Source organism: Pipistrellus kuhlii, unplaced genomic scaffold, assembly GCF_014108245.1.
Source record: "Pipistrellus kuhlii isolate mPipKuh1 unplaced genomic scaffold, mPipKuh1.p scaffold_m20_p_12, whole genome shotgun sequence".
Taxonomy (NCBI): domain Eukaryota; kingdom Metazoa; phylum Chordata; class Mammalia; order Chiroptera; family Vespertilionidae; genus Pipistrellus; species Pipistrellus kuhlii.
Genome location: NW_023425427.1, coordinates 2945844 through 2970048, shown reverse-complemented (window position 1 = coordinate 2970048; position 24205 = coordinate 2945844).

Sequence of the window (24205 nt, the reverse complement as noted above, 5' to 3'; positions counted from 1 at the left end):
TTTTAAAAGCTTAATTTCTTCTATATAACATCTGTATCACTCCTCTTACACAGCAAAATATCAATAGTAGTCCTTGAAGATACATGAAATACTATAAATAAAATAGCTTATCTTTTTATTTACTTTATCCCACATTATCTATGCAATAACCACCACCAACAGCAGTAAAAAAAAAATGTTGTGTTTGTTCCCTTATTCACCACTCCAATTTTTATCACTGTACTCTCACTGTCTGGGCATACTATATTCCATTGTTATAAAGCTCATATAATTTTAAGTCTACAGTAACTATATATTTTATGCTCTACACTAGTCTTTATGTTAATGTGTTTTCAGCTATTTTGATCTTTGGAAGTTCACTCTCTAGCAGATTCCTTAAGAAGCGAGCAACAGAACATTTCCTTGGTTCTTGCGTGTTGATAGTTTGCAATCTTTGTACGTGAAAGTCAGTTTTGCTGAATAACATTTTTAACTCACCGTTTCTATCTTTGAATATTAAATACACTATTCAATTTTCTTCTCAGATAAAGCATTGCTGTTGAAAATGGGAAGGTGACTTTTCTTACCATTATCTGTAACAATATCTGTCTGGATTTCCATAGGATTTTTCTTATTTAAAGTCCAGTAATTTTTCAATAATATGTCTTGCCATGGTCCTCCTGGGTCAATATTCTCAAGTATGTAATATGGTTTTTCAATATATATATATATATATATATATATATATATATATATATATATATATCTTTTCATTTCAAGAATGTTTTCTTGAATTACAAGTTTCATTGCTTATTCTGTTCCTGTGGGTTTTTCTCTTTAGTGACTTTGTTATTGTGTAATAAATCTTTGCTTATCTTCAATGTCTCTCGCATTTTCTCAAATTCTTTTTATTTTTTTCTTCATATCTCTCCTTTGCTTCCTTTATCTATTTCTCCAAAAGCACTGTCTGTCATGTGTATTAATTTTTATGTTTTTCTGGTGAAGACTTCATATATATCAGAGGGATACAGCAGAGAATCAAAACCTCAACTTGTCAACATATATTCATTAGAAAATTGCAGATCAGGTTGAGAACAACAGCTGAAACTATTTTGCTTTTTTTTCTTTCAACCTTAATACTTTTATGTTGCTTATTTTAATGTGAAATTAGTTTCCTAAACTTTTAAGTGGAAGTTTGGTTTAAAGTAGCTTTTGTAATTTTCACAAGTTCTTTCAACTATTGTTATCATGTAATGTTAAAACATGTGGAGGCTACTCTCTGAGATCCCTTGGCTTTGTTCTCCTTTTCAACTTCTATCTGAAAATTATCTACTGATAGTCACAGTGTTGTACCATTTTTAATCCATTCCCAGAAATTTCTCCAAAGTGTGAGTAGGTAATGCTAGTGAGCAGTGTAATATGGATTATCTGCTCAATTATGCTCTTTTTGGGGTTTCATCTGAAAATCGTTTTAGCTATTCGCAAATCTATCTGCAATGTTTCTAATGAATATCTGTTGTTTAGTTGAGGTTTTGATTCTTTGTTGCTTCCCTCTGATTTCTGCCATACAAGGGAGAAAGATACTGGTAATTTGCTTAGTCTGTGGTGTTCCCTAGCTTTGTTGTAAATATAATCCAGTGGTTTATTTTTCTGTTTGTTTTTATCTTGCTATTTAGTTTCTGTGTTTTAGGAGGTGATTAAGAGAGAATAAAAGAATATGCCATCACCACCATCTTCCTAGGATCTTCCAAAGTAATATTTTAAATGCAAATGAACTGTGGCATTTTCTTATCTAACCCCCTCCAAAGATTTCTTAATTCATTTATAATAAAACTGTGATGAATTAACCTAGCTTATAAAGTCCTTTTATTATGTATCCACTGTTATTGCTTCAACCTTCACTGTGTCGCTCTTCTTCCTTAGTAGGACGTTCTCCTCTAGACTCTGCATTCCCCATGTGTCCTTCTTTATGATTTGCACATCTGTCTCTCTCATGTTATTAAAATTTTACCTGAAATTTAAAAAAAGGCCTTCTCAGTCTTTACAACCTATACCACCCAGTTACTCTCGGTTATAATATCTATATTAATTATTTACTTATGACTAATTAATATTGTTGTCTTGTATATTCATTTATGTATTCATCCAGGAGTCTGGGAACTATAGCCTGAAAACAAAATCTGGCCATCCACCTGTTTTTGTATACAAAGATTTTTTTTTTATTTTTTTTTTGAATCCGGCAATTTATTGAAGTACTATCTATGACTGCTTTTGCTCAGAGTTGAGTAGTGACACAAGAGATCATAGGGTCCAAAAGCATAAAATATTCAGTGTCTTTCTGTCATTTACAAAAACCTGTTTTCCAAACTTTTTTTAATTGATTGTTTGTCTCCTCCTGCTAAACTTTAAGTTCTATGGTATTTTTCCATCCTTGTCAAGATTAATAGCTAGCATATGCTAAATAATATCTAAATACTTATAAATAAATAAAACTTAATCTTGACTTATCAACTTTATTTTCAGGCTATCACGTAGTATGATGTATTTAAAATGGATTGTTAGAACCTTCTAGTTCATTGTATTCAATTTACCACCCAAATAGGAAGAGACAAAATTGAAACTGGGCTCGCAATGGCAATGATCCTAAGAAAAAAACTTTAGGGAGTTTTTATTTTTACAATTATTAAATATGTAAATATATAATTGTCCGAGAACACACCAGCTCTGAAGACAAGATGTCTACATTTAAAACTCAGTTCTAGTCTGGCCAGTATGACCCAGTGGATGAATATTGACCTATAAAACCAAGAGGTCACATTTCAATTCCCATGTGCCATGGTGTAGTTTTGATCCCCTGTGTAGGGCATGCAGGAGGCAGCTAATCAATGGTCCTCTCTCATCATTGATGTTTCTATCTCTCTTTCCCTCTTCCTTTCTCTCTGAAATAAATGAAAATATATTTTAAAAACACACATAAAGAAAACAAAGAATGCAGCTCTGCCATAAGTGGTTATGTGGCCTTGTGCTAGTTTATTTCTCTGTCTCTATTTATTAACTTGTCAAATAATGTCAATGGAGTATCTACACTTGAGGATTATAAGGAGTTAAAATTACCATTTGCAACAGCATGAATGGACCTAGAGAGCATTATGCTAAGTAAAATAAGCCAGTAAGAGAAAGATAAATATCTCATGATCTCACTCATTTGTGGAATATAATGAACAACTGAACTGATGAACTAAAATAGATCCAGAGACATAGAAGCATGTAAAAGACCACTGAGGAAAGGCAGGGGAGGGTGGGGGAGTGGGGCTGTGGGTAAGAGATCAACCAAAGGACTTAACATGCATGCATATACGCATAACCAAATGACTCAAACAGTAAGGTGGGAGGAGGGGATATGTGCTGGGACAATGTGGGTAGCATCAGGGAAAATATGGGGGGGGGGAGACACATGTAATATTTTAAACAATAAAGAATTTAAATAAAAAAAATAGGAAGAGTGTCCAGCCCATAGTAAGGGCTTCACATATATTAGATGATGATTAAGAGGACAATAGTGATGATGATGATATTGATGATGACACTATAGTAAAAAAAAAAAAAAAAAAAAAAAAAAAAAAAAAAAAAAAAAAAAAAAAAAAAGGATAAAGAGGAAAGAAAAAGAAAAAATAGAAAAAGAAGAAATATGAAATTATATGTTGTTAAAAATAAACTACTTACTGAGCTTATAGCCTTAGTTCTATACCTATACATCTCTTTCCTGCCAAGTTAAATTGGGCCCCTGTACCCAATTTCACCAGGGGGGTGGGGTGCCTTCCCTCACACTAACCAACAGTTCTAGGAGACTAGCACAGTGTCTGAGAATTCAACTCAATTCTGACACTATCTACCCAGAGACACCGCCAGATTCCACAGATTAAAGCCTCGATCCTATGAGACTGGCCCCAACACAAACATACCCACATTTCAGATGTCAGATACAAGTCCAGGTTGGCTTCTTCTGACTAACTGGCTAAAAAATCAAGGTTCCCACAACCCCTTCATTGGTTTTTATTGCTTTGCTAGAATGGCTCACATAGTAAGTCGCATGATCACTGATAACATGATCACTGGTTTATTTTACAAGGATATAACACAGGAGCAGCCAGATGGAAGAGAATCATAGGGAAATACATGAGGGAAAGGGCTTGAAGCTTCAGGTGAGTCACTCTCCCCACCTCTCCATGTGTTCACCAACCTGAAAACTCTCCAAACCCTGTTCTCATTCTCTCTCTCTCTCTCTCTCTCTCTCTCTCTCTCTCTCTCTCTCCTGTTCTCTCTCTCCTGCTCTCTCTCTCTCTCTCTCTCTCTCTCTCTCTCTCTCTCTCTCTCTCTCTCTCTTTATGGAGGCTTCATTACACAGTCATGATTGATTAAATTATTGTCCATTGTCCATTGATTCAACCTCCAACTCCTCTTCCTCTCAGAAATGGGGGCCGGGGGGTGGGGGGAAATGAGATTGAAAGTTCTAACCCTCTAATCACGTGGTTGGCTCCATTAGCAACCAGCCTCTATCCTTAGGTGATTTCCAAAACTCACCTAACATAACATGTTACAGTGTTTTCCCTCTCAACACTTAGGACATTCTAAGAGCTCTGGGAACTGAGAACCAGGAATTGTGGATGAAGACTGAATATATATAAAAAAAATTTATATTTAGGTCACATGAATGGCAAAATATATTTTTCTTATAAAGCACAATATTGCACACATCTAAATGTATCCCCGAAGATCTACCCATTTCCTATTTAAAATGTGTCATGCATAGATGTTTACCTGCAGGGGTCTTGCTTCTTAAACACGTTTTAAATATGCCCAGTTTCATATTTTGCCATTTTCAAATATTGCTCTGGTTTCCAAAACCATCCTCATCTCATTCTCATTTAGTCTCCAGACCATAATCAGCTGTCAGGAGAAATCGATTGGAGAGACTGATTTCCACTGAAGTGTTCACAATGAAACCTGTTTAATTGCTGTTAATTCTCTGCTCAGTTATAAGCTCTTGTAAGTTTGGATTCTGTAACTTCAAGCTTGTTGGCATAGGAAAGGTGCCAACCTAGCAGCATGAAACATCAATTTGGTTTCTTTGTAATAAAAAGAATATTGATTGCTTGAAACCAGAAATGGCTGTAGTTTCTCTACTCTCAGGTCTCCCAGCTCTTGCCTTGCACCCAGTAAAGTGAGGAAGTTCATTGGTAGTGAGAGCAGAGTAGCAGTAGTGCTAATAGCAGCAGTGGCAGTAGTAGTATCCTGTTTTCCCAAAAATAAGACAGTGTCTTATATTAACTTTTTCTCCCAAAGTTGCACTATGTCTTATTTTCAGGGGATGTCTTATCTTTCCATGCGCTAGGTCTTATTTTCGGAGGATGTCTTACTTTCGGGGAAACACAGTAGTAGTGCTAGCAGAAGTAATATTAATTAACTTCTTAGATGCCAGGAAGTGTGCTAAGCACATTATACCATGATTGAATTACCCACCACAACAATTTTATCAGAGTGCAATTCACTAACACTATTTTACTGATAGAAGCATGGGAGCTAATGACTTGCTCGAGGTCACTTTGCTATTAAATCACTGGGTCTTCTCCCATATTAAATGTTGTCATATTATGATCCTAATCACAATGCAATATGTTCTCAGAAGTCTATGCATAGAGACTGTCATAACTAATCTGAGGAGTAGACAACTCATCGCATTTTATAGGTGGGAAAATTCAGATCCAACAAGGATGAGTGTTTTTACCACTGACCTTAGCACTTTACTTGTTTTATGTTATTCCACAATATATATTCAAATGCCATCAGAAACTGCTATCCCCACATGCACACCCAAATCACGGACCAAATCGGTTAAACAGTGTGCTGGCAAATATTTAACAACTGGCTCTCTGGGTTGAAGGTAGGGTGGAGTGAGTCCTAATTTCTCACACCTGCCTATTTCCATGTTGCACATAATCCCACCATAGTAATTTCAAGCTACTAATGTGACAACATCTGAATGAAGAGTTGGGAAGAGATGCTAACAATAGGGTTGTACAAGTTGGTATAAGCAACATGAGTTGTCCTCCTGGTTCACACGAACTCTCCTTTTTAATGTATACCTATATTCTTAGGCTATAAGGATCTTATACAATAATATAGGTTAAACCTTGAAATAGCCCAAGCTCACACTGAGATGATGGCAACACTCTGAAATATATAAAGATGTTGTATGAAAACTTGTATTTATATTTGCTATGAACTGAAAGTTTGTGTTTCCCTAAAATTCACATATTGAAGCCCTAACTCATAGTGTGGCTATATTTGGAGATAGGGCAGCCAAAGAAGTAAGTTTAAATGAGGTCATAAAGATGGAACCCTGGTCTAATAGGATTAGTGCTCTTAAAAGAAGGGACACCAGAGAGAGCTCTCTCCTATGTGTATGCACCAAGGATGCCAAGTGAGAACATAGCCAGGAATAGGGTTCTTGCCAGAATCAGAATTTAGCAGCATCTTCATCATTGACTTCATAACTGTGAGAAAAGAAATGTCTGCTGTGTAAGCCACCCAGTCTGTGGTATTTTGTCATGGCAGTGCTAGCAGACAAATAGAACATCTAACAATATCACTAGGTGATGCTGAACAAGTATTTTGCTTCTTTTGAGACACATGTCAAAGAAAGAAGTGAGCTAAAATATTTATAGGGTGCCTTCTCATTTAATTTCCATGATCTTGCCATTTCTAGTGATGGCCTTTTTTAAGGAGTATTGAGCATCTAACCCAAACACTCTAAGCTCTTGAGTCCTAATAATGACACACCAGAGTAATCACATTCAATTTATGGGACCTAGTGACACGTTTATAATAGAAAAATTATGTTCCTTGGGGGTGGTCATAACCCTTGATCTCTTATAAGGAGACTAGAGTTGTGATTTCCCATCACTGGTTGTGGACCTGTGTCAGGACAAATGCATTGCATTGGAATGACCAGGGATAATTTATTGAAATGTAGATTCTGTAGTGAATTACACCACTATAAACCTAGAAAATTTATAAGGCCATTTTTCATTATGAGCAGGAAACAGTTATGCAGTAGCAGTAAGCATAAAATTGGGGAGTAGTAAGTAGAAGTTGATAATGGGCTACGAGTTAGGAGAGCTATGTTAGATTGAGCTCACAACCAAATAGTCCACGATCTTGAAAAAGACATTTCCTTTCTCTGGGTCTCAATTTTCCCATTTGTAAAATCAATGCTCTGGGTCAGATCATCTTTAATCTGCCATTTTCCCCTAAACACTTTAACTACCTAGTGATTAATACCAGGTTATTAGACTCTTCTTAAATGTCAAGGTGAAAAATAGTTTAGCAGGACATGGATTAGTGGGCATGTTTCAAGCACAACAAATAATAGCGTATTGACAACCGTGTCCTCTAGTTCATCTTAGATCTGGTCCAGGCTTAATATCCACTAACGCTTCTGTTCAAAGGGAATATTTGGTGTCATGCATTATCACAGCTCTGAGTCCTGTAACAAGGTACCCTCCCTTTTGGATGAGTAGAAAGTTGATGGAGAAGTAAAAAAAAAAAAAGGTGGCTTTCAATGTGTAATCCAGCACCCCAAAGAACTCCTCTTATGATGAATACCATAAAAAATTTTTCTAGGTATTTTTGGTGTTATATATGTTTCACAGCAGCTTCCAAAATGTTACATAAATTATTTTTGTTATAAGGGCACAATACAATGACTGGCACACAGTAAATAGTAAGTGAATTTATATAAATGCCATGCATACATCTTATTTGATTAATTATCTTATTTCAAAGAGCTATATGTAACCTGGAATCATAAGAAGAGGCATGGGTAGAACAGAAGTATCCATGGAATCTCTCAAGTTTGTTGCTGTAAAACTCAAATGAGGAGATAATGTTTTTGCAAACTATATAATCCTGGGTAAATAAACCTTATGTGATGTGGTTATATATGTTTTCCTCTGAAAACATTCTCATTTCCTTCTTTCTCTTACTTTACCACCCTTCCTTGACAATTCTAAAATATCTAAAATAGTTTGAAATATGGATTGCAATGTGGAGCAACTAAATATTAGAAGCTCACCTGCCCCCCAAATGAAAATTAAACAAATTTCTATGGAGGTGCACTGGGTTAGAACAGCCGAGCTGTAAAAATGTAAATCTAAGTGTGAAACCCACCCAAGTAATGTCAGGAGGGGAATCAAAGTATAATACCATAAGCAGAGAGTATGAGGACTTTACTTCAAATGATCTTTTTTTGCAGGATTGACAGGTAATATGCATTGTGTGTATGTGTCTAAATTTTCCAGCTGCATACATTGTTTTTCTAGGTCATTGAAATAAAGATGCTTTTTTTACAGAGAAAGAAAATTCACTTCTGAGAAATTAATTCAGAATTAGAATTTCTGTCTTTATAATTGCCTCACAGGCATTGAAACTGGTTGCTTTTGTAGAACACTATACCATTGATTATGTCTATAAATCAGAGAAAAATAGAGTTTGACAATGTTGAGTGAAAAGCATGACTTGTGTTCATGTGATAAATTTTTATCACAGAAGTCATTTTAGATCATTAATTCATAGACTAAATTAATAAAAATACTAGGGTAAACAACTTTCCTCAGATTCACTTGCAAAGAGATAAGGGACTCCACAAGCTCTTTAAGTCTCTTTACTCCTACAAAGTGCTGTGGCCAGTGTGGTTTCCAACAGGTTTCATTGGCTTCCTTGAAACCATCTACCCAGTGTGGGATGAGGAGATGAGCAGGAGGCATAAGCCTTGCCATTTCTGTCACGTAACTGTTCACCCAGGCAAGACCAAGTCTTCCTTTGTTATTTGGAAATTGAGTAGCTTAGATTAGGTTAGGAGTTACAAATATTGTTATGAGGACTGACCAAATCAAAATCACCTTTGCAGTTAAAGCTTGGAATTCACTCAATGCAGATCGAATCCTGGAACATAAAAGGAACATCGATAGAAAAACTGGTGTACTCAATAAAGTTGATAGTTTAATTAATAGCAATATACCTGTCTTAATTTCTTAGCTTTCTCAAATCTACAATGGTAACGGAAGATGTTAAAATTAGGGAAAGCTGAGATAAATAATATACAGGATCTTCATACATTATCTATACAACAGCTTATATGTCTTACCCATAAATCTAAAATTATTTAATGAATACATTTATTTAAAAAGATAGACTTCATGTTCCTACATCAAAGTGGAACATGATGTAGGAACATAAGCCTGTTGAAAGAAACATTTACATAACTAGAATGTGCAGCCAGAGATCTAGAGGCACCTCTGTTCTCTAAAAAATGCTACCATTCCATGAGCCACAGAGATGAGGGTGTTTGGACATTGCCTATGTCAGTGGGTGTCAACATTGGCTCTGTACTAGAATCATCAGGGCAGAATTTTCAAACTGCAGAATATGTGACTTGTTCAATATATTAAGTCAGAATCCCAGGGAACGAGACCCTAGTCTACATAGGTGTGTGTGTGTGTGTGTGTGTGTGTGTGTGTGTGTGTGTGTGTGTGTTTGTGTTTAAGTATCTATAAGTAATTCTGATGTATATCTAGAATTGAAAATTGTTATAATGCAAGTCAATTAAGGAGTAAAAAGGAGGCTCAGGCAATCAACCACTACAATAATTACAATGTCCGTGAATTTAAATATACTAGCAGCTGCAACATGAAATTATGTAAAGAGTTACACATTAATATTTTCTGAATTTCCCAAATTGTCTAGAATTCTGTGCAAACATTTTCATCTAATATCCATGTACATGGCTCAAAGGTCAGGATAGCAGCCTCTCTTTCATTACTCCCAACAGTATTTCTATAATGTGTTAGAAGCAGTGGCAGTGAGGAAGCTTGTGATGAGCTACGCTTCTACCAGCTTCTTCTTTGACAAATGTTGACCCTCACTCTTAGCTCCTGCCTCTTCAGGGCCAGGATTCAAAATCCTGAGTAAGGGATCACACTTGCTACAGGAAGTGCTCAATCTTTTTGTCTATAATCCAAGTGAAGGAAAGTCATCAAACTCTACTTCCATTACTTTCATACACTGACCTTTCCCAAGTCTGAAAATGGAATTCCCATTAATGTTTGCCTCTTTCCCTTCAGGGGCCTCATGCATGCCATCTAACAATCCAGCCTTTCCTTTTCAACCTAACCTATAAAAAAAAATCCCATCTATTCACAGCATGTTATTTAAATCCTACTTTGCCTATGAAATATTTTCTGGCATCAGCCTTCTTTTACTTTTTCAAACTGCAGTCTTATATTTGATACTCTACAATTAAACAATTAATTCCACTTTGACATATTATTGTTCTCTGCCCTTTCATGTGTGCAAAGGGTTGCAGGATGTAGTGCAGAGAAGGAAATTGTTGCAGTCTTATAAAACTGGGAAGAGTATATCTCGACCTGAGCTTTACGTTTTCCCCCCCAATAACTAGAAATATTAACATTTATTTTACAATGATAATGCTTAAATAGTGAAGCATAGTAAAAGTGTCCAACACTATACTATTGGTAGATACTCAGTGCTTGTCGATTTTCTCTCTATTTCCTTCCCCATTTATATTTCTGCACTCAAGGCTTTATACGTGCTCAACTTATAATAGTACTTAATAACTGCAGAGAACTTTACAGTTCATAAACTCTAAAAGCAATCTGGTGAAATATGTTTCCAAATTCCATTTCATAAATTAAAAAGGGGATGAGATCCTAAAAGGTTGGATACCTTTTACAAACCACAACATTGATAGGAAAGTCTGCTGACATAACCTGGCCCTGATTCCCTAAATGATACTAAATCAAATATTTTGTAAATTAAGGAAAACAATTTATTCATATAGAAGTAGAGGATCGCCTAAGGATAGAATTCAGTAAATGTGACAGACTTAGTCTGTGTCCTCTTGGAAATTAGAGATTAGAACCTAGGACAATGACTAGGCAAGGCTGGAACACATGGACTCAGTTATGTTGAGGATAAAAAAGGGTGGGGTTCTATGGAAAATAGTTCATAGAGTGATTTTATCATAAATTCCTATATGGACAGATCATGATGGGTAGCCATGCCCCAAGCATAAACTTGGCTGATGTTGTTTTTAAAATATATATTTATTGATTTCAGAGAGGAAGGGAGGAGATAGAAACATCAATGATGACAAAGAATCTTTGATCAACTGCCTCCTGCACACCCAATGGGGATCAAGCCTGCAACCTGGCCATGTGCCTTTAACCAGAATTGAACTTCAGACTGCAGGCCGACACTCTATCTACTGAGCCAAACAGCCAGGGCCATAGAACTACGTTAGTAAAAGACTTGTCTTTGTTTTAAGCAAGTCTTCTCCATTGTTTCTGAGCATCTAGGTCCTGGATAATACAAGTTTTAAATAAGAGTAACTCCCTCAATTGAGCACATAATTTTCTTAACCATCCTGTAATCCAATTCCCACCTTGCTTTCTCCAACCCTCATATAATCTTCCTTATGTTTATTTCTTTAATTCAAAAGCATAAAAGAAGCTGCAAACTGCCACTCTAGGAAGCATTTTTCTCAGTATCTTGAGATCTCGATTCTGAACACTTCCCTGCTGACTCCAGAACTATGAAGCATTGCTCTAAGAGTGATGGGTTACCAAGAGCCAGAACACTTCTGAGGTTTGCGGCCCCTCTGATCAGTAATGACCACTGACGGGACTTGTAGTAGCAGGATTGGAATGAACTCAACCACTATGTCCATCAAACCTGCAACCTTGTCCTCATTAGTACATGTCAGAAACTTCCAGAACCTAAGCACTATCACATATTGCTATAATTATTAGAAATTTTCATCATTAGCTGTATCCTCTTTACGAGAGAGTGACTCTTGGGTACAGTGTAAGAAAGACCTCCTCTCACACAGTCTTACTTCCCCCTTGGGCAAAGTTCTTACTGACCTAGAAATGTCCTCACTTGTGGTTGGTATCCTGTAATAAAATGTCTCTCAGAGACCCACAGTGATGGTTATTATATATAGCCTGTCTCCATTCCCATAGTGTTAATTTACTGCTTGAGTGTTGAAAAAGGATTTCAGATGGAGGTATGAATCTATCTCACCTCAACCTTTTGTGTGTCCCAAATTTGGGACATTTGTCCTTCCACTGAGGGCCATGGTTGATGTTGAGATGTAGAATTTTCTTTTTACTCCTCCACTAGCCCACAATTCAACATTTCTAACACGGGGATTTTCTAGATACCTATCTTCAGGTTCTTGTTACTTCTCCCATCCACCCATTTTCCCCAGCTTTCACCAGATATACAGCATATATGTTTGGGGGGGGGGCAAGATGTTTGTAAAAATATTTGCTACATTAAAGTCAAACAAATCACAAAATAAAAACAACTAACTCTGCATCCAAATTTTATCTTATAGTAATCTAGCTTTTTTTCTTCTTTTAATCAGGAGGGTCTCTCAGAGTTCTTAGTCTACCCTGTTTTTGGAAGGAAGACAAGAGCTCATAGGAGGATTTAGATGCTCTAGTTCCAATGTTGCTACTTAACACGCAATCTTGGACATATTTTTCGTCCTTTTAGGGTCTCAGTAACTCCAAGAAGAAAATTATAGGTTTTACTTAATCTCATATTTCTGAGTTTTTTAAGCAATAGTGAAATGTGGAAGTGATGGTGAAAAAATAGTTTAATAGTTATGGTAAGAAAATACATTTTGATAACTGAGAAGTTGCCTCAGGGAATAGGGGACAACCTATAGCTCATTCTCAACAATATTTTTGTGATGTGCCTCTAATTAATTAGAGGGTGTTAGCATGTTTTACTATGTGTGGTTTGACTCCTCTAAGCTCTCTTCTCAATTTGAGTTTATGTGTAGCAGCTTGTCTGTGAATTAAACTTACAATTGCCATATAAAAAGGAAAATACAAATAAAAATGGCTAAAAATTATTATAATATGCATGGGCTCAATTTTCATTTTTCAAGATTCAGATTCCTAAATTATTTTATTCCCAGTACTTTTAGATCTTAAATGTATAGCTCTCTACCTCTGCAAATGCATATTACTGATTTGTAAGTTGTCCCAATTTGACCAAATAGTTCAAGAGGAAAGTTGGAGATACTTAGATAGACTCATGGTCCAACTCTTGAGCCATTATGGAATACTGAGTGGTTTGGGTCAAATCTTCCTTTAAGTTGTGGATGAGAAAGGGTATTGTCATAATTTACATGTAAGTCACCTAATAGAGTGATCTGATTATAAATTCCTAGCTTGACAGGTCATGATGGGCATTCATGCTTCAAGCATAAAATCCCTCATGTAAAAGGTTGATCTTTGCCATAAACAAGGCCTGTCCATTGCTTTTGTGCATCTAGGTTAACACAGCTTTGAAATGCCTCAGTTTTTCAGACCCCTAAGAATGCAACTAACCATCCTAAAGACAGCACATGTCCTTGTTAACTGTTGTATCCAACACCTGCTTTCCTTTCTCCCACCTTTATGTAATCTTCCTTAAGTTCTCTATCTAATTCCAAAGGTATTACAGAAACTACAGCACAGTTATTCTCAGGAGCATTTGAAATCTTGCTTCCTGGCTCAAATAAACTTTTATAAAAATTCTCTATAAGTTTGGAGATTCTTAGGTCGGCCAAGTGCATATTGAGCGAAGGTTGAATACCCATCAGAGGCAGAAAGAAAACTTAATCTCCATTGGGGTTGGGATATATTCCTAAAACCAATTATTGCTGAGAGTGGATTAAGAATAATAGGTTGGGGACATCCTAAGACTCTAAGCAGCAATAAAGTCAGTTTACCCAGCTGGGCTAGTACCAAGAGAGAACAGTGCCCCTGGAGATCAATGAGCACATGCTTCAACAGCACTCTTGGAAACATGGCCCAGGAATGGGCTCTACACAGCAGGCGTGCTCATCACCACGCTAAGATGGAGCAAAGTAATCATTTACACCACTTGGCTCTTCCCATCACCATTTCCCCAGGATGCCCATCTTGGCCAGTAAAGCTCAGAGAACCAGCAATCATCTGTGAAATACACAGGGATGGAACCCGTACTAATTGCATTTAGAAAATTATAGAGCATGTCACCAGTCTGCTATGTATGTAGCATTCTGGTGGCCCTACCTGTCCTAACAATGCAATTGAGATGAATGTTGAATAACTAAGATGATTTGTTTTTCTAGCCCATGTCTCACTTTTGACTTGCAAACTTGCATCTACAGTAGCCCCCTGGAACCTTATATGCAATATAAGTGCAATTAAACTAATAATATTCTTGAGCAAAAAAATTTTTGCACTTGGGACATTAAACGACAATCCCATGCACCTTGTTTTAATCCTCAAGTCTTTACTCTGCAAGCTTCAGGAGAAAAGGATTCCATCTGTGTTATTCATTACATTTCTTAGAATATAAGAAAGTATTTGAAAAATAAATGAACAATCAGGATACAAAATTATTTAATTGTCTATAAAATGTCTGCTTCTTGCAATATGTAATTTCATTAAGAAAAAGAGTGGGATCAGAAAAGACAAACATCTAGGTTTTATCTAGTAGAAATGACTCAATCCAAAGGAACTATAGCCTCCTCTGGCAACATATGAGTTTCCTATAGTTACTATAACAAATCACCACAAATGTAATGGCCTAAAACAACAAGTATTTATTACCTTCATGGTTCCAGCAATGAGAAGTCTGAAAGGAATTTCAGTGGATTAAATGCAAAGTGTTGGCAGGGCTGCACTTCTTTTCTGGAGGCTCAAGGGGACCATCCATTTGCTTGCTTCCCAGCTGCTAGTGGCTACCCACGTTCTTTGGCTGTGGTACCCCTTCTCCTTCAAAACCCGCAGTGGTTCTTCAGGTCCTTCTCGTGCAGCCATCTCTCTGGCTGTGACCTTTCTGAATCCTTCTTCCCCATGGAAGGACCCTTGTGGTTATACGGGTACATCTGAATAAGGTAGGATAACCTTTTAACTTTAGGGTAGGACTGATTAGCAACTTTAACTATAATTGTCATTTTCCTTTGCCATGCAACGTAATATATTCACGCATTCTGGAGATGAAAACAGGGTTGCAGGGCCATTGATCTGACTACCGCAGCCAATGAGACTGATAAGCACAAACCTCAGACTTGTCACATGAGAAGAGATTATACTGGTCAAAAGAAGGCTTGATGAAACTCGTGTCTTCTGGAAGCCCTCTTCTCATCTTCGAATGTGGAAGAGAAACTCATTCTTCATGGGTTACCTTAAATGACGCCTCCCCATGATTCCTTCTGTGATTGCCTTTGTGGGCATCCAAGACTTCTTTAAATTTACATTAAATTGCACTTATTTTTAACCAGTCACTTTAAATCTTCTATAATGGATAGATATGCAGGCATATGCAGTTTTCTCTTTGCAAAAACTTGTTGAGAACAAAATTCATTTCTGAACCAGCCTTTGTATCCAATTTTCTCAATACCCGTGTGACTTTGCAAAGACATTCTACTTTCTGGGGTGTTTTCTCATATATTTATCAAATTTTCTCATAACACAGATTAAGCACAAGCACATTCCTGGCACATGGGGGCTGTTCAATGAATGGTATTTCGCTTCCCCACATGTGTGCGAGGAAAGCGTGCATATAATTGTGTGAGGGACTATCTTGGGACAAAGAGCTGGCACCTGTACATTTTCCCTGGATGACTGTGAGCCCTGTGAATACAGGGACTCTGTCGTTTGTGTCATTGCCATTTTCCTAGTCCCAAAGTGCCTCTCAACAATAAATATTTGCTGAACTAATGAATAATTCTTAGTGAAATGGCTAGGAATGTTTCTCTGTCTTCTACTGGTGTGTTATCCTAACTATGTATCTTGTCACACATTTTTCTGGTTCCTCTGGCTCAGTCCATACTCCTGAACCATTCATATCTACATACAAATTAAACTCCACACAAAGTTAAAAATCTTTGCAAAGCTAAACCTTCAGCCTCTTAGAGCCTGTTTTCCCCCTTCACCCACCACTCCTCCCTGCAGACTACTTTTCTCCCCTCAGGGGAATGCAAAGACAAAAACAAAAGAAGTGTAATTCCTAAAATGAATAATTGATATTTCCTCAGAGCAACCTACTCTATTCTACTTGCTCCCTTAATTTACTCAGTTTATACCAACTGATGACAGAAGCCCATTGTTTTGCTGAAACATTAACTTCAGAAAGTCATTCCACTCCCATCTGCAGCACTAAAATTAATGATTCCCTCTGCAACATCTGTTTAATTAACTATCGGCACCATAGAAGAGGCATCCAAATACCCGAGCGACTAAATCAGGCTCAAATTAGGGTAATATGATGTTGAATTGTATCAGGGAGAAGCCGAGTTTATCCTTCTGAGCACCAGCATTCATTAGCTGGCAGCCAACCCATGCATCTTCATAATGAAGTCGTGTCAGCAGCACTTGGCTCTGGAGGTCTCATTTAGGGGCTACACAGGTCCCTGCAGTCATAGTCACTGAGGGGAGCTAAGGAGAGGGGCTCAGAGAGCCCAGAGGCAGCATAGCATTCCATTGTCTTTGTCCCTGGAAAGAGCGATGGGGCTTCAATTGGGCATGTGCAGTGTGAGGAATTATGGGAAACAGTAGTAGTGGGAAGAAAGTGACTTTGGTGAGTCATTCCTATTGGCAGTGTTCCATCTTCCCTGAATACTGTCAGCTATATTTGCACCATTTTTTGTCCTGATCTACATACAGAGGAAACTTGTCTGGTCTCCTCAGATACACTGGGAAATCTATTGAATTGACAAATTTGGGAGCATTTAGCAAATATCAGTAAAGAATCTACTGTGTTCAAAGCATCCTACTAGGCACCAGAGAAAGGAAAGTTTGACACAAATCCTGCTCACCCGTTGTTTATAGCAGATAGCGTGCATTGTAAACATTCATAGAAACCCGTGTGTTCTCATAGAAATAAAATCAACTAGAACCCATTTGTGCTCAAATAAATAAAATCAACTAGTATTGTGTTAGTTCTTGGAAGGAGAGTCACACAGTTTAGGGTGTAGATTGTATACCACCCCCCAATACACACACACACACACACACACACCTCAACTAGAGTACCAACTCAAACACTAACAATAAAGCAAGCAAAATATTAAGAGAAATAAAGACCTATTATTGTAGGTATTCAGAAGGAGGAGACATCGAGTAATTTGGGGAGAGGTATAAAAGGGTGAGTTCAAAGAGTATATGCCACATTAGCTGGCTTTAGAAGAATGGTATGAGTTGCATATGCAGTTCTATAGAGAAAGAGCAGTTCAGAGGCAGAGCAAGAGGGAAAACTATTGCAGAATTTGAGAGCAGTGTCTCATTTAGTTTTGTGGAGGTAAAAGATGCTTGCAGAGAAGAGCCTCCACTCCCTACTGCCCTCCTATTCTCTGGCCTACATTGGCCTGAAATAATGAAGCTGACTGGGCAATGTAGGAAGACATACATATTCATCTATAATTGCCTGCTTTCTCTATGTTTTGAGTTTGCCACCATGTCCTGCCATGAGCACCTTGCTTCCCTACCTAACCCTGACATTTTGAACAATATGTATGTCTGATCGGTTTTCTCTCTTCAACCATAGTTGCCATGCTTTAGCTCAACACCAGACTTGATTCAATCTTCATGCTTAGCTAGCTGGATCCTGACACCCAATCTGAGATCCTGGCTGACTGAACTTCACGTGTAAATCTCTCTTAAGGTATAACAATAAGATGTAGATGTCACTATCTCCAGGTTTGAGCAACACAGGAAACAGGTAATAACTGCTTCCTAAACAGTGATTAATTCAGCCTCGGTTCATTTTGTGAACCAGGGGAAGGACTACTAAAACAGACCTTGAAGCGTTTCTTCAGAATAAGAAAATGAGCAAAGAAAGGGAGAGAAAAAGACTTCTTGTCCCTTGCAACTATCAAGGAAGGGTAAGAAGAAAACAGGGCAGTGAAGGAAGGATTGAGAGGTAGAGACTGGAGGTCAGCACTAAGGCTCCTAGAGAAAGTACCAGTCCACTGCAAAGGTTGCCCAAGATGCAGCCCTTTGTTTGAGTCACACCAGCAAGACACAAATCTGGTGGCTAGTTCAACAAAGTTTCCCCACTTTGTAGAGTTTTTGTTGTTGTCATTGTTGTTGTTGTTGTCGTTGCAGTTACCATGAAGACAAATGTGGTATGATATTGTAAGTATGTCACCTGTGTTGTCCTGGAGCTCCTGAATGCAAGGACCCAACAAAGACAAAATACATGAGAGGAACTGAGGAGATAGAGCAGGAACAGAATGAACCAAGAAATCATTGAGATTCCCCATAGCAGCATTCCTTCCCAAACCACTGCTGTGTCCAGATCTAAGTGGCCACATGAGACAGAATATTAGATGCCAAATGTGCACATCTGTTAGTTAAGACATATGCAGGAAAAGAAGGATGCCATGTAAATCCCTACATTTATTTAAAAAATAAAATAAAATAAAAAAACAACAACCCTGAAATCTGGCAACTTCTAATAATGGGGGGGAAAAAGTTCTAATGTATTTAAAACATTGCATCAAAGATGTTGCCCATTTGTTGCTTGCAGAGGACAGGGGCTCTTTGTTCTTCCCTCTTTTTTGCTCATTTTTTTTCTCTGCAAATTACTGTGACCCAAATAATTCAATTGGAACATATGCTTAAATGTGGATTCCACCTGAGTTGGTCAAGAGGTAGCAAGTTTGATAGGTAGGCATCCAGGGTCTATGGTCTGCTGCTATTTTAGAGTACACATCTGAGCAATTGGTCTGATATCTCTAAGTCACAGGTTAAATTTCATTTTATTTTACTATGAAGAATGTTGGTAACAAAATACTTACCTCCTAAGGTTATTGTATCAAAGGAGATAAGGGTCATGGACACTTACTACAGTATTTTTCTTAAGATAAGCAATTAATTCATCAACCAACTTCCAGAATAATCTTTAAGGGTGAGGGTGTTTACTTTCTTTTTTTCAAAGGACATGGAAATTAAATCTCATTGTGATTAATGGGGAAAGAAGCAAAAAGGGGAGAAAAAGGGAAAAAGGATTGTCCTTCATTTCTCATATAAAATGATAATGATTGATTGAAACGGTCTGTTTGGGAGCCTGATCTCGGAAGTCAGAATGCCCCTGAAGAGGTGATTCAGGCAGGAATGATGAAAAGAGGTCTAAGATGGCAGAAGAAAATAACCTTCATCTTGGACTTGGACAGAGGACAGGAGGGACATTGAGAAAAGATGGTAACATTAAGGAATCCCAGGAGGATATACAGGCAAGAAACCCTATGGGAATCCAGAGGCTTCCTCTGAGCAGGATTCTGTCTTTAGAGAAGCTTCAGAGCGAGTTTCTAAAACCTGGAGACAGATGTTAATGCAGGAAGATGTGACCTCTCTCTGAAAGTAACAGGGATGAGCCTAGAGCTGGCAGATAAGCACAGGGCAAAGGTCCCATCACATCAAATTCTAAAAAGGGGACCAATATGTCTGACTGTTGGAATTACTCCAGAAATGATGAACATATATTTTGGTCATGTGCTGAAATGATGAAGTAAAATTCATAGTTCTATTTTTATGCACATGTGAAATACAGAAAACAATAATCAAAGTAGAAAACAAAAACATAGAAAAACTATAAATGTGATCAATACACTACCTTGATATATACCTTCTACATCCAAGTATTGATAGATGCGTTTGTTTCTTTTCAATATGGAGGGTTCACATTTGCCTCATTGTGGCAATTACAGAGCAATGACTGTTATCTGAGTGTGTGAAAGACTGGTCTCAGAATTATGCCCATGTGTGCACCTTCCTAGCATAGTTTGCATATGATGTGAGTTGGTTTTACTTATGCTCTGTTCACTTGTGTTGTATTTCCCCTTGAAAAAGAAGTGAGGACTCATCACCAGTTTGTCTGTATTTCTATAGGGGAGCTAGGGAGACTGAATGAAATAAATATCATTGAAAAGTAGGGAGAACTCTGACAAACCCAAAAACTCCAACTAGAGAGATTCTAGCCAGAAGATAGGAATCTACTGGGTTCGAATAGCACATCAGACTGAGCACTGAACATAATAGGTAAACTTAAAAAAGGACCTGGTTATTATTATAAGGTTGAAAGTTGGTTTAGAAATAAGTATTTGAGTCATGTTTGTATTTAAGATCAAGATCACAATTATTGTGAGCTATTGCTAACAGGCAAGGTTTTCTGAGAAAATTTGTGGCTAATATACCTCAGTTTTATTCAAAATGTAGTCACTCAATACTTGCTAATTAATAATGAATGGAAAATGAATGACTTTTCATATCAGCCTGTTCTTTAGACTTAATGGACATAAAGATACATTACAGTCACTGCCTAATCGGTATCTTAATTGCAGTTTTAATCATTTTAGTAGTTGAAACTCCATATAGGAGAAGAAAGATGAAACAAGGAGATTTTACATCTGTGATTGATAAATTCACATGTGAAGATGGTAAGATATATGGTTTTTAGTATATGTTCATTACATTGACTTCACATATATTAACTCCATTTAATCTTCATTATTACTTGATTTAGTAGGTATTATTTTCTCTATTTTACAGGTGGGAAAACAAGAGGCACAAGTATATGTCCAGTTATTTGACTAGTAAATAGAAATACCATGTTTATAGTAATCCCAATTCTTTGCTTGTACTAGCTACACAAGGCTATCTAAAATGAGAAATTACTAGGTAAGTAAGATTATTAAGTAACTGAATGTCCTTAATATTGGATATATTTGGTTTAAAATTTTTAATAAAAACTTTATAATTTTTCAGTACCTAGACTCAGCTGGGAATCCAAACAATGATCTGCTATCTAAGCTGACCCCTTGCTATAAATGTAATCTCCCCAACCACACAGTTTCCCTATAAGTGAGGATGTGGATCAAACAAATCCTAAAGTAAAACCTCTGGTTCCACCTGAAGAAACTCAGAGTTGACTTTGTGTGGGTCATATAATAAAGAAACTTATAAAAGCATAGATTACTTATGTTTTGTACTTGAACCCCATTTGACTGGCTTGCCGTGATTTGAATATCCATTAAGGCAAGGCATCTAGGCAGTACTTCTCTGTTATGGAATATCAGCTAATTCACAAATGCCTGTTCCATTAAATGTTGATTGTTGAATGGCCTGTTTTTCTGGGATTCTGTATATAATGCTTTGGGTGCTAAAAACTACATTTAATATAAGAAAAAAGGGGCTATCAAAGAATCCAGACTTCAGATATTCTAATTATTCTAACTGAACTCCTGTTTTAGTCTGTTTGTGTTGCTATAACAAAAATACCATAAACTGAGTGTCTTAAACTATTAAATATTTATTTCTCACAGCTATGAAGCTGAGAAATCCAAGGTAAAAGTACTGGCAGACTTGATGTTTAGTGAAGGTCTACTTTCAGGTTCACAGTCATCTTCTCTCAGTGTCCTCACATGATGGAAAGAGCAGGAAGTTCCTTGGGTCTCTGTGATAAGGGCACTGATCCCACTCATGAGGGTAACACCCTTACGACCTAATCACCTCCCACAGGCTCCACCTCTATATACCATCTCATGGGGGATTAAGTTTAAACATATGACTTTTTTTTAAAGATCTAATTGGCTTTCTTAATCAGGTCATGAATCCAGCAGCATACTACCTAGCAACTAGAAGGATGCTCTCAACATATGCATCTGAAGGGGAAAACATTCAGTCTATAGCATCTTCCTATAGATGATATGAATCAGAAAGGGCCATAAACTTGGCTATATGCTAAATTACTCTAAAGACTGTGGTTACTAACTGTACTTGAGTTTTTCTATATCAGGGATGACAAATATGTGATACACTGGCTTACACTCTGCCACCTGTGTCCAAGGCGATCATTTTTTCCACAGTTCTTAAACCTCAGCAAAGCACAAGAGTCTTACTACGTGTTGACTAGAGATGATACATGAATTGAAATGTACTTATCTTTCTTAGCCTATGAAAAAAAATAATAACCCAAATTGGCCCACAGCCACAATATGAAACCATAAACTCTGTTTTACTCAAGAGGCACTTTTAATAAGCATTGAGAATTAGAGGACATCATAGTCTTATTTCTTCCAAAGAACTGTATGAAGTATGGTAGAAGTCACAGTGAAAAATGTACAGGATCTAGGTTGCTTTTCATTCCTGTTCACGGCTTGATATTTGCTATTGGTCTCATTTAAACCATTGGGGACATTTTTCTTCCTGGTGGGAATTATAACATTGGCACACGCCAGGAGAGTCATAAAATCCCTCTGGTATCTTTAATCAATCATGACTAGTATATGTACTATACATTCTCCAAGTTTAAAATAGAATAAAGTCACATAATAATCTTTCTCCCAGCAGCTAGACTGCCTTTCAGCACAATGACCCACACTCTATGGCTGTTTTAACAGATACGATCTATTCTTTAATGGAGCTCAGCCATGGGGATTAGCTACCTGTAATGCAGTTTGGGCTGTCAAGCACTCCACCAAACTGCTAACACATTACAAGTTATAGGCATCAATTCTTTCTAAGTGAAAAGGCATTTCACATTCAAAACACTTCAAACCTAATAATGGGAAATTATCATGATGGATCCGCTTCAGCTGCTGAAAGGTAAAGCAATGGAGAGAAAAAAAGGCAGACAACCAATCAAAAAGTTCATATCAATCCTTTTTGATCTACCTGGGACAGATTAAACCAGAGAAGAGGATAAACTGTCAAAAAGATTGCCAGAGCTCTGCTGTGGGTTAGAAGTGTTTCTATTTGATGAGAGGAAGCAAATCTTCACAGAATGAGAATAAAGCCAGGAGGCTGCATTGTTCAGGTTGCCTAGAGCCAGAGTGGCCTGGAAAGTCCCAGAAGGTCAGGTAACCATACACCACCTTTAATTCCCCTTATGGGCAATGTCAACACCAGGATGTAGAAAATACTCAGGGAATCTGATCCATAACATGGTCCTGGGAGAGACATCCAGCTAGGCAGTGGGAAGCTGGTGTGTTCTACCTTCCCTGTCCTAATCAATATGACCTGGTGGTCAGATCCTCAACCGACTACCAAATAAATCAGGAACAGAGATGCTGACAGTACCTGGCATCTTGGACTTCATGTCAAAATTAAGAGTGAACTTCCTATTTTTTTCCATATGACCCCATTATATTCACTCATTCAACCACTCATTCACTCTTCAATTAATTTATTCAATTACTCTGCCAATTTTGGTTATATGGTCATGGGTGTCCTAGATGATATGGGTTTGAGAGGCTCTCAAGAAAACCAGAGGAATCCAAAACACATCTGAAATGAGCTAAACATCACTTTCTGGTACAAATGCCATAGAAATAGTATAATATTCATTATCAAGTTCTCTCAGGAAAATAGAAGATATAATAATAAAGTTTGCACGACTACACTGCACTGTAAAATTTGAAAGCCTGGACTTTAGAACAAACTAGGCATTTAATAAACTACCTTCTTTAATTCCCTAAACAAGTCCCTAGCCAGGAATCATCATTTCTCTTTATAAGTAATTGATGCCATCTTTATTTAAAATGTTGATGTTTTATTCTCTGTGGAATTTTTGCATTCATTTTTATTTTTTATATTATATTTTAAAACTATACCAAGATGTTACAGTATTAAAATATTATGTACCTTGAGATTTGGGTAACCTAGCATACTGTCTTTCGTAGAGCAAGTGTGCAGCCAAAGCTCTGAAGCACATTGCATTGTGGGGGGGGTGGGGGGGGGATTCTGTACCCAAGGACCTGACAGCATAAAATGGGGCAGAGTTTTGCCAAGATTGGTTTGATTTTTATATGTGGCATATGAACTACTGATGACATTTCTAATGATATGAGGTGATACATAAAAAAGTATTTAAAATTTTAATAGTTATGTATTTACTTTTATAAGCTTTCAAACATATATATATATATATATATATATATATATACACATATATATATATATAATATTACATAATATTACAATAATTTAATTTCACAGATGTTACTAGTTAGGATGAGGTTAAAGAAATGTTTTTACATGTTAGTAAATATAAAGAGAATATTAAGTAAATAAAATATGGATGGGGCAGATTTGGCAAA